We start from the raw sequence: 13,279 nt of genomic DNA on the forward strand, positions 1-13,279 counted from the left end.
CTGTGGGTTCTTACCTTTAAGGTGGCCATACATTATAAGATTAGCTCATTTGGCAAGGTTGGCAAACAAACGGATCTATTCCCTAAAGTGGGTGATATTGGGCTAATTTGAATTACAAAGCCGGAGAGAGGAGCAGTCGGAGTGAACTGCATCAATGAGCCGATTTGGTCCCCAATCCAACTAAGAAATCAAACCTGCCTGATTGACACCTGGCTGATTTTTGCCCAGATATTGGTCGGGTTGGGCCGCCAGGGTTTCCCATAAATAGGCAAATTATCTGCCATATCTTTCTAAAGGACTCAAATTGGCAGCTTAAGGGCTCTAGCACATGGGGAGATTAGTTGCCCGCGACAAGGGAGATTTGTCCCGTGCGACTAATCTCCCCGAAATGCCATCACATTGGCGAAAATGAAAATCGGTGGTGGGATGGCATATAGTAACATAGTAACATAGTAAGTTGGGTTGAAAAAAAGACATACGTCCATCAAGTTCAACCATAATGCCTATATATAACCTGCCTAACTACTAGTTTATCCAGAGGAAGGCAAAAAACCCCATCTGAAGCCTCTCTAATTTGCCGCAGAGGGGAAAAAATTCCTTCCTGACTCCAAGATGGCAATCGGACCAGTCCCTGCATCAACTAGTACTAAGAGCTATTTCCCATAACCCTGTATTCCCTCACTTGCTAAGAATCCATCCAGCCCCTTCTTAAAGTTATATAATGTATCAGCAAGTACGACTGATTCGGGGAGGGAATTCCAGAACTTCACAGCTCTCACTGTAAAAAATCCTTTCCGAATGTTTAAATGGAACCTCCCTTCTTCTAAACGAAGTGGGTGCCCTCGTGTTCGTTGGAAGGACCTACTGGTAAATAAAACATTAGAAAGGTTATTATATGATCCCTTTATATATTTATACATAGTTATCATGTCACCTCTTAAGCGCCTCTTCTCCAGTGTAAACAGACCCAACTTGGCCAGTCTTTCTTCATAACTGAGACTTTCCATACCCTTTACCAGCTTAGTTGCCCTTCTCTGGACCCTCTCTAACTCAATAATGTCCCGTTTGAGCACTGGAGACCAAAACTGAACAGCATATTCTAGATGGGGCCTTACCAGCACTCTGTAAAGGGGAAGAATAACCCCCTCCTCCCGTGAATCTATACCCCTTTTAATACAGCTCAAAACCTTGTTTGCCCTTACAGCTGCTGCCTGGCATTGCTTGCTACAGCCAAGTTTATTATCTACAAGGACTCCAAGGTCCTTCTCCATTATGGATTTGCCTAGTGCAGTCCCATTTAGGGTATACGGGGCTTGCATATTTTTACATCCCAGGTGCATGACCTTACATTTATCCACATTAAATCTCATCTGCCACTTAGCTGCCCAGATTGCCAGTTGGTCAAGATCCTGCTGCAGGGATGTCACATCCTGGATAGAATTGACTGGTCTGCAGAGTTTTGTGTCATCTGCAAACACTGATACATTACTCATAATACCCTCCCCTAAGTCATTTATGAACAAATTAAACAAAAGTGGACCCAGTACAGAACCCTGAGGGACCCCACTGAGAACCTTACTCCAAGTAGAGAATGTACCATTAACAACCACCCTCTGTACCCGATCCTGTAGCCAGTTTTCTATCCATGTGCAAACGACTTCACTAAGACCAATAGACCTTAGCTTAGAAAGCAGTCGTTTGTGGGGAACGGTATCAAATGCTTTGGCAAAATCCAAATAGTTTATATCTACTGCATCCCCACTGTCCAGCTTCTTACTTACCTCATCATAAAAAGCAATTAAATTGGTCTGACATGACCTGTCCTTCATAAAGCCATGCTGATTACTGCTCATAATGGCTCCACTACATAATTTTGAATGTGATCCCTTAACAAGCCTTCAAATAACTTGCCCACCACGGATGTCAAACTTACAGGCCTATAATTGCCAGGCTGAGATCTTACTCCCTTTTTAAATATGGGAATGACATTCGCCTTCTTCCAATCCCTAGGTACCATACCTGATGAAAGAGAGTCTGAGAATATCAGAAACAAGGGCCACTGTAATTCTGCCCCTAGCTCTCTCAGTACCCGAGGGTGTATTCCATCTGGCCCAGGTGCCTTGTTTACATTTATCGTGTGTAACCCTTTAAGCACCATATCCTGTGCCAACCACTGTGTAGATGGAGCTGAGGCAACAGTGCAGCTATTGGGTGGGACTTGGCCCACTGGCTCCTCTACTGTATACACAGAAGAAAAGAACTGGTTAAGCACATCTGCCTTTTCTGTATCCGCTGTAACCATATTGTTATTATAACTCAATGGGGCCACACCCCCAACCTGCATCTTTTTACTATTAATATACTTAAAAAACTTTTTGGGGTTAGTCTTGGCCTCGGCCGCGATGCGCTCCTCATTTTCTAACTTGTTCCCATTTACTGTCCTGGCAGTACTATTGCCCCAGTCAATATCAGGGTAATTAAAATCCCCCATTATTATCACTTGCCCCAAACTAGCAGCCTTTTCTATTTGCAACAGGAGCTGGGCCTCCTCCTCTTCGCTTACATTAGGGGGTCTATAGCATACGCCTACAATTAGTTTGGTAGATTCTTTACTATCTGTGAGAAGCTCAACCCATAAGGATTCAGCTCCCTCTGTTCCCCCCATCACTTCCTCCTTAATATTTGCTTTTAATTCCTGCTTAATGAACAGACACACTCCTCCTCCTTTTCTATTGCCCCTGTCCCTCCGAAACAATGTATAACCCCCAATATTAACTGCCCAGTCATGAGACTCATTCAACCAAGTTTCAGCAACTCCAATCACATCATATTTCCGCTCTAACGCCAGTACCTCCAGCTCTCCCATTTTACCAGTCAGACTCCTTGCATTGGTAAACATACATTTAATACTGGTTCCGGCGTGAGAATGACGTGTAAACAACTTATGGGCCTCCCTGCCATTATCAGTATCCTGAAGCAAGTCTCCTCCCCCATTTTCCCTTACTATGCCCGCTACCTCATCTATCCTGTCTACCACAGAATTTCCCACTGCACCCTCCCCCCCCACTCCTAGTTTAAAATCTCCTCCAACCCGCTAGCCATCTTTTCCCCCAAAGCAGCTGCCCCATCATCATTGAGGTGCAGCCCATCCCTGGCAAAGAGCTTGTAGCCGATTGAGAAATCAGCCCAATGCATATGCGGCACTGCAATTTCTCTGAAATCGCGGAAGTTGGCTTGAGAGGAAACTTCCACGATTTCTGGGAAATCGCGGTGCTGCGTATGCCATCCCACCGGCAATGTACATTTTCACCGGTGGGATGGCATTTCGGCCGACTAATCTCCCCCTGTGCAAGAGCCCTAAATCTGTCCGGGTATGGCTACCTAGGTAGCCATACCCTTGCCGAAGTTGCCTCGCGAGGCTTTTTCGGCGATTTCCCGAAATCTCGCCGCCGCGTGTGCCATCCCACCAGCGACTAACATTTTCGCCGGTGGGATGGCAGGTGATGTCGCCCACGAACAGGGAGTTTTGTCGCGGGCGACTAATCTCCCCGTGTGCCAGAGGCCTTAGTTAATTCAGAGAGGAGTAAGATAAACGAATTGAATAGGTGCTGTGCAACAAAGAAGCACAAGAAAAACACAATAATCATGGTTTCTGTTCTGATTCCAAAACACCAACAGGGAACAAAAGGTTACTTGAAAGTAAATGAAACAATAGCGAGTTCACTGGTGTGCAAATCTTTCCAGAAAATGTTTGAAGTGAGCAAATCGTTTGGCCCGATGGCATACATCCTAGAATTGTCATGGAACTTGTGCATGGTCTGGCTGTACCGTATTATGTACAGTGGCTGTAGCCAGTGTCCCGGGCAGGAGCGCTCTGATGCAATATCACATAAGAATGTCAAAAGGGATGGAAACCAGAGATCTGTGAGGCTAACAGCAGTAGAGAAATGAATGACGACATTACTGAAGCTGTAAAGACTAGCAATTATAAAATTATATAACACATTGTGCTAGGACAGGTTTACTGAAGAATTGTCACGTCAATCAAAAACATTTTTTTATATTCACTGAAACGGTTAATAATGGTGGATCAGAGTTTTTATTTTTTATTCATTAAAGTTTTTTTCTTATAAGGACTTATTCTTTGGAAAGAAGGGTTCAAACTGGATTGGTGGCTGCTAATACAATAAATACGTTATTGTCCAAAGGGCATTTGGCCATGTTGATCAGAAGATTTAGCTTCACTGGAGGGCAAGTAATGAAGAATACCAAAGAGGTTTTTGTTGTCTCATGAATTTATTATTGATGCAACAAGTGGTCTGCATGGTAACATTTGCTGTGATGACAATTAAATATTTGAGTTGATTCAAACTGAAATTGCCACCAGTAAAATACTGTATATGCATTGTGTAACTGTGCACCATTGCCATGATATGTTTTACTGGCAGATATTACAAATGATTCTATATAAAAGTATTTTTCAATTGATCCTGGAACAATACAATTTTAGGTGCTGCAGCAGAGATGATTTCCCGTAAGCAACAAAGCACCCTGTGTGCCATCACCCCGAAGAGTAGTATATCTTCTTTTTCAACATGGGTTCAATGAATAGGGCTTGTGCTGAGCACACTCTTTGTCTGATGTTTTCATTGGGAAATATGTATGTTTTTTTTTATTTCTTGCTAAACAGGGCAAAATCTGAAACTGAATGTAAAGTCACATTTCACTTTCTGTCTGTATGAGAACAATCAATACAACTCAAGAACCTTCTGCATAAGCAACCTTAACTTTCCCGCAGGAACAGCTTGTTGGCTTTGAGATCATCAGTAGTTTATTATACAGGTGGCTTCTCAGTGGACTGTTTTGTGCTCGTGAAAACCTAAAGTAGACTATGACTTTATTTTCAGTTTTATATTTGGTGCAAGAAGTAAAAAAAAATGTATTCCCATACATATTCAAACAACAGGCAAAAAGTTTGTTTAGTGCAAGCCCTATTCATTGCGTTAATGTTGAAAAACTGGGTATACTGCTCCGTAAAGGCCTGGCAGTATGGCGATTTGTACTTTCACTGTCCTAATGTCTCAGGATACATAACCTGAGCATGTCTAGCAAGGTAGAAAACAAAATTGCAATTTAGAAATCAAATTGCTCATGTAGGAGATGGGAGGCGCAAGTCAGTCCCGAGGGGTTTCCCAGTCAATCAAGGACTACCCTACCTCCCCGATAGCTTTCCAGTAGGTACTAAAGACCATTTGTGCTGTCTAGAAGACTAGGGTAGACTGTAGATTAAAATCTTTCAGGGTAAGTAGTACAGCATCTTATGTTTAAGAGAAATATGTTGGTAGATTAAAGAGCAGCATACACTACCTGCATATGTGTAGAAACATAAATGCAGCATACTTGTAATTGTGGTATATATTAAATAGCATGATGTCAGTAAGGAAAGAATTTTAAAATATGAATTTGGTAGCAGCCCCATAGAAGGTGGGCAGCCCCATAGAAGGTTGACCATAAATGTGGCTCAACTTGATACTGTATAATTGTGGCCTGTGCATCTTCAGTACATGCCTATATGATAACCATTGAGAGCCTGATGAAGTTCCCTTTGCAAAAGGCCCTGACATGGTACAATGTACCATGATCTTGAGAGATTTTAGGTATCGTAATGAAATAGATCTCAGAGATTTATGTCTTTCTAAACCTGCATCAACAGCAGTAAAAACCACCAGAACATTGCTGGCAGAAGGCCATTCACTTATTTATGAGCACGCCAATTATGCCTAATTAAAATACATACAGGTCAAAACACAGCAGTTGAGCAATTGGCAGCAACAGGGATAGTTATAGTAATACATAAATTGTGTGATAGGAGTGTTGGCATCCAAGAGTCACTATTGCACATTACATTATTCACAACCAAATAAATTACATAGTTAAGTTGGGTTGAAAAAAGACAGAAGTCCATCAAGTTCAACCCTTTTAAGTTAATGTGTCACACACATAAACCCATACTGACTTGGTGGTGGGTGGGCACAATTAAGAGTGGGAATTCCTAATTTTTTTTTCTTCATATGAACAACAAGTAGGTTTATAGATTTGTCATAATTTACATATTAGGGTGAGGGGACCCCTTAGATAGCACATATAAGATAGCAGTGGTTCTGTGTGACTTTATGGCTAAATGTAATTTTTAATCTATGCATACTATGATGGGCATCCCAACATAAATATTTCATTTTTTCTAACTTGTGTGTGCCATCACAGTATGCTGTCAGGAATAAACCTTATCTTTGTTATTGTTGGTACTTTATACCTGTAGAGCATATGTTGTGTGGGTGCCTGTGGGTGCATTTCATTCTGGGTGGGGTGAGCGTTTCTGTTAGTGGCTGTAAGCAAAACCTTTGCACCTGTTTGTGTATATTTCTTTGGACATTGGCCTTCCACTTTTTGAGCGAATGCTGTTTGCTTCATTACCTTGTGTGCTGCTAGTATCATACATAATAAAGCTGGCTTGTTGCCTATTGCAGTTATTTGCAATGAAATCTGAGTAGGAATTTCCAGTAAAACCAGGGAAATCTTCCCATTCCCCATGGGTGAATTTCAGTGTCATTTGTAATCATTAGGTATAATTCTAACTGGATAGAAGGTTAGCTAGATAATTCCTGTTTGAAATTACATTATATGTGTTTGAAGTTGGCCATACACGGGCCAATTCTAGCTGCCGGTATCGGTCCCTTAGGGCTGTGGCAGACTGGGAGACTAGTCGCCCGCAACAAATCTCCTTTGTTGCGGGCAACTAATCTCCCTGAAATACCATCCCACCAGCGAGTATGTAAATCGCCAGTGGGATGGCATACGCGGCGCCACGATTTCCTCGAAATTGCAGAAGTTTCCTCTCAAGGCAACTTCCGCAATTTTTATACTCGCCAGTGAGATGGTATTTCGGAGAGATTTGTCGCGGGCGACTAGTCTCCCCGTCTGCCACAGCACTTAGACCAATTCGGCGACTTATTGGCCCGTGTATGGGCAATAACGTCAGGCCTGCCCCACCAATATCTGGGCTGAAATCGGGCAGGTTTAATTTTTCGTTGAATGGGGGACTGCTTTAGCCCAATATCGCCCACCCGTAGGTGGGGATATCGGGAGAGGATCCACTCTCTTGGCAACCTTGCCAAGCAAGCAGATCTTAGCATGTATGGCCACCTTTAGTCTGGTTTGGACTGAGATTCCAAATATGCCTTGGTATTTCAACTACACAGATGTCCAAACAGCCCCTCACAGGCCCAATAGAAAGTGATATGTCTATAGTCTATGGCATCTTACAGGAGCCCCTCTGGCATTTGATGAAATTTACAGGTTGCCAGCCCTGCTTGTTTTAGCTAAACTGTAAGATCAGACACAACTGATAAATAATGGACCATATGAGAACTCATATGATCTAGAGACTGCACATTTCATGAAAGCAGTTTTGTTTTTCTGAGTATCAAAGAGTTGAGCTGTAGCTCCATGCCTTAGTGCCTTGTTTTCCTAAACCCTGCCTGATCTACCAAAACAAGTGTCCATTACATCCCTGGCTGCTTTTACCCCTGCCTCCATGATCACATTACCCATATCATTATTTTCTGTCACTTCTCTGCTGAGGCAGGAGAATATGTTCCCTAACGCACTGACCCAGCAACATTGTCAGCTCTGCTCCTAAACTTTACAGTGAAATCTCTAAATGTTTCCACCCATTTACCAGTGAAGTCAGGTGCTACATCTGCTCAGCATTTCAGATTTCTGCCAATGGACATCCGGCTTGTTAAATTAAACAAATACAGGGGGCAGAGGACTCTGCGCACACAGGGTTACAGTTCTACCATCCAGGCAGACAGGATGCATCCTCAATGGACTACAGATTACATATACAGTATTCTGATTTGACAGTGGGCTTGACCTACCAGAAACATCAGGGTGCCACAGTTATTTCTTAAAGCGGACCTGTCACCCTAAGAAATAAGTTTAAATTATTTTCTATATTGTTAGTTGAGCAAAATAAATTTTACTTACTCTATATAAATAATATAAATCTTGTTTCCTTCCGTCTTGGAATTACTCAATCAAAGCAAGCAGGCAGGCACCATTTTGTGGACACTGTTATTAAGGCAAGCTTTGTATCACCCCAAAATCTTGTTTATGTGCCAGAATGGGGGACCAGATGCCCAGGCCCATGCACTGGCTACACAGTTAGATGAGGAGGAGGGAGGGGAAAAGTGTGATGTGCAGTGACATCTAGGAAGTGCTGAATGGAAAGCTAAAGTTACTGTCTGCCCCGCCTCTATGCCTAAGGCATAGAGGCGGGGCAAGCAATATATGATTGACAGCTGTGATTTTTAAATGCCTTTATAATGGGTTTGGATGTGTTAATATAAAAATGAATTTGGGTTTCATGTTTAATTTGAACAGGACTTTTATTATACAGATTTTCATGTCTGGGTGACAGGTCCACTTTAAACAGACAGATCACATCCAAAATAGTATACCATTGTTTGTATTTATTTTTTTAAGTGTTCTAGTTGATATCAGGATTATCATATCCAAATTATTAATCTCTTCTATAACCCATATAGAATACCATACCTTCATTTTAGATGAATACAGTGAAAGCTGGACAATTCATAAAAGTTCAGAAACAATCACTCATTCATTAATTATGTTTATAGGTAAAAATTATGATTGTCAGTTGTGACGTGAATATTATTTCCATGAAGACAATGGGGCTCTTTTATTAACACTGGGCAAATAAAATAGTGTCATTCGTTTGGCGAGGTTGGCAAACGAGCAGATCTTCTCCCAATGTGCCCACCTTATCTGCCCGTGTATGGTATATATCTATATACTTTACCCCAACTGAAAAATAAATAATATTTATCGAAGACAAAACAATCCTATTCGGTTTATTTAATATTTAAATACATTTTTAGCATACTTAAGGCACGGTGGTCCAAATTACAGTAAGATCCCTTAATTCAGAAAACCCCAGGTCTCAACCATTCTGAAGAACAGGTTCCATACCTGTATTTTCAGCAGAAATGTGGATTGTGATTCACCTGTTAGCATACCAGGAAAAATATAAATAGGTATAAAAAACATACAAAATGTTTTCATCATATTTTACACAGTGGTAATGATAGTTACCCCTTTGCAGAGTAATATACAGGTAGATGATCTGAGATTTAACAATCTCTTTTATGGTCTTGAATGGTTTAATTCAGCACAGAAAAGAGATTGGTAGAATCATTAATCTCTACAGGTCTCTTAAACCAGTGGGTGTCACCGATATGGTATCACTAGGAAACTGGTTTGGCAGATTTTGTGAAAAATGTCATAAACCCAAATGGATATTTTTCTAGCTCACTAAAGTATATAGAATGATCAATAGTGGCACAAAGGTTTGGCAGAACAGGAAATAATGCAGCTCTAACTGTAACAGGGAGAAGTGTGGGAGTAAAAGGCAGAACTTTGCCCATTAATTTGCTGATGTGACCTAACATGTATGTGTGCCTTTGTTTAGATGATGCAGGGTTTTACATATGGGCTGTTTTATGTGATATATTTTTACCTACATTTATTTACCTACATTGTTTAGGAGATTTTCTTTAACATAGCCATTAGCTCCCAAGTTTCTCAAGTACTATGAGATCTTGAGTTCTATGAGATCATCTTATAAAGTTGGCATCGTTTTAACACAGTGAGTGCATATTTATAGCAATTAAAGTTTCCCTTGAAGAAGAAGGGCATGCATGAACTATGACTTACATAATCCAACCCAGCTGACTTGTTTTCCATGGAGTAATATTTTATAGCTGCCGTATGTCCTTTGGGGAAGATGAGAAATTCAAAAACAAGATTTAGTATCTGATTTTCTGAAAGACCTCAGGGGTATTTCTGAAGTATGCTATTGCAAATCAGTACATGCCTTCGCAAGCAAGCTCCTTTTACTGTCTGTGATCAAACTGTGTATGCCATCTACCAACACCAGTTTTATTTGTATTACAGCAGGGTGTTCATTTGATCTAAGAAGATAAATACTGCTATTAATTGTGCTATACTCAAGTGAATGGCAATGTGTGCTGCCACAACTTGCCTAACCTACTTAATGGGGCATTCATATCTATATATCTTTATATACAGTGGAGGAAATAATTATTTGACCCCTCACTGATTTTGTAAGTTTGTCCAATGACAAAGAAATGAAAAGTCTCAGAACAGTATAATTTCAATGGTAGGTTTATTTTAACAGTGGCAGATAGCACATCAAAAGGAAAATCGAAAAAATAACTTTAAATAAAAGATAGCAACTGATTTGCATTTCATTGAGTGAAATAAGTTTTTGAACCCCTACCAACCATTAAGAGTTCTGGCTCCCACAGAGTGGTTAGACACTTCTACTCAATTAGTCAACCTCATTAAGGACACCTGTCTTAACTAGTCACCTGTATAAAAGACACCTGTCCACAGAATCAATCAATCAGCAGACTCCAAACTCTCCAACATGGGAAAGACCAAAGAGCTGTCCAAGGATGTCAGAGACAAAATTGTAGACCTGCACAAGGCTGGAATGGGCTACAAACCATTAGCAAGAAGCTGGGAGAGAAGGTGACAACTGTTGGTGCGATTGTTCGAAAATGGAAGGAGCACAAAATGACCATCAATCGACCTCGCTCTGGGGCTCCACGCAAGATCACACCTCGTGGGGTGTCAATGATTCTGAGAAAGGTGAAAAAGCCATCCTAGAACTACACGGGAGGAGTTAGTTAATGACCTCAAATTAGCAGGGACCACAGTCACCAAGAAAACCATTGGAAACACATTACACCGCAATGGATTAAAATCCTGCAGGGCTCGCAAGGTCCCCCTGCTCAAGAAGGCACATGTGCAGGCCCATCTGAAGTTTGCCAATGAACACCTGAATGATTCTGTGAGTGACTGGGAGAAGGTGCTGTGGTCTGATGAGACCAAAATAGAGCTCTTTGGCATTAACTCAACGCGCTGTGTTTGGAGGAAGAAAAATGCTGCCTTTGACCCCCAAAACACCGTCCCCAACGTCAAGCATGGGGGTGGAAACATTTTGCTTTGGGGGTGTTTTTCTGCTAAGGGCACAGGACAACTTATTCACATTAACGGGAAAATGGACGGAGCCATGTATCGTGAAATCCTGAACGACAACCTCCTTCCCTCTGCCAGGAAACTGAAAATGGGTCGTGGATGGGTGTTCCAGCACGACAATGACCCAAAACATACAGCAAAGGCAACAAAGGAGTGGCTCAAGAAGAAGCACATAAAGGTCATGGAGTGGCCTAGTCAGTCTCCGGACCTTAATCCAATAGAAAACCTATGGAGGGAGCTCAAGCTCAGAGTTGCACAGAGACAGCCTCGAAACCTTAGGGATTTAGAGATGATCTGCAAAGAGGAGTGGGACCAACATTCCTCCTAAAATATGCGCAAACTTGGTCATCAATTACAAGAAACGTTTGGCCTCTGTGCTTGCAAACAAGGGTTTTTCCACTAAGTATTAAGTCTTTTTTTGTTAGAGGGTTCAAAAACTTATTTCACTCAATGAAATGCAAATCAGTTGCTATCTTTTATTTAAAGTTATTTTTTCGATGTTCCTTTTGATGTGCTATCTGCCACTGTTAAAATAAACCTACCATTGAAATGATACTGTTCTGAGACTTTTCATTTCTTTGTCATTGGACAAACTTACAAAATCAGTGAGGGGTCAAATAATTATTTCCTCCACTGTATATATAGCATATATACAAGTATGATATCTATTATCCGGAATGCTTGGGACCTGGGGTCTTTCGTATAAGGGCTTTTCCGTAATTTGATTCACCATACCTTGAGTCTGCTAAAAATTATTTAAACATAAAATCTCCATATGGATTCATGAAGCTTAGTCACTATTAAGTACAAGCTACTGTTTTATTATTACACAGAAAAAGGAAATCATTTTTTAAAAATTAGAATTATTTGCTTAAAATGGAGAAGGCCATCCAATAATTTGGAAACATTTGTTGGTTTTGGAAATAATGGCAACAAGATTTGTTTGTCTATCCGGAAACTTGTAATGTTGCTAATGACATGAAGTATTTCAGCAATAAAAAGAGATTTGGGAAAATGACTGTGTTCATTTTTTTTAGCCAAAATCCACCCTGTATGTGCAATGACAAGGGGATGCCATTTATGTCAGTGCCTTTAATAACGGTTGATATAACATGGTATTGGTGTTTTCTTCATCTTAATTTTTGCGCTAATGGAAAATATGCACAGGATGATATAAGCCTTAGGGTAAAGCCAAGGACAATGAGTAAGTAGGTGTTCTGTATATTATTGTCCATCCAGAAGAGAGGGCATGGAAAAGAGGAATGGCATGCATCTAAATAGAAAATAAAGAACATATGCAGATATGTTGGAAGTGGAATGCAGTTACCCCTACTTGGCTATCTGGGGTGAGAGAAGAAGAGACCACTATAGAAGGGTGCTGCCCCAGGGTAATGGGGTGAGGTTTCTGTGACAACACAGACTAGCAATGACTAAGGTGCAGAAAATGCAACTACAGGTATTGGACCCCTTATCCAGAAACCTATTATCCAGAAAGTTCTGAATTACAGAAAGATAATTTCCCATAGACTCCATTTTAATCAAATAATTCACATTTTTAAAAATGGTTTCCCTTTTCTCTGTAATAATAAAACAGTATCTTGTACTTGATTCCAACTAAGATATAATTAATTCTTATTGGAGCCAAAACAATCTTATTGGGTTTAATTATTGTTTCAATAATTTATTTAGCAGACTTAAGGTAAGAGATCCAAATTACGGAAAGACCCCTTATCCGGAAAACCCCAGAACCCAAACATTCTGAATAATGGGTCCCATACCTGTATAATATTTTATTGAGCAAAAAAGCAGAGTGCATGAAAGCATGTCAGTTGCAGGTGGATATATGACTGTCAAAGATGGCCATGCATGGTCAGTAAGAGCTGCTGATGGCTTGCACAGGGCCGGAACTAGGGGTAGGCAGAGTAGGCCTCTCCTTTCACTTACACCTAGTTCTGTGCCCTTCCCCCCACCACATCACCCCCTTCCAGCGGTCCAGTAGCCCCATGTGTGTTCATACAAACAGTTCTTCATGTGTATGGCTACCTTTAGTGAGATGTATATGCAGCAGAAAAGAGGAGCAAAAGAGAGAGAGAATGAGAGGTTGTTGAAAACAGGCCTCAAATTGTAAATC

The sequence above is a fragment of the Xenopus tropicalis genome, chromosome 6 (genome assembly GCF_000004195.4).
Source record: "Xenopus tropicalis strain Nigerian chromosome 6, UCB_Xtro_10.0, whole genome shotgun sequence".
NCBI classification, from domain to species: Eukaryota; Metazoa; Chordata; class Amphibia; order Anura; family Pipidae; genus Xenopus; species Xenopus tropicalis.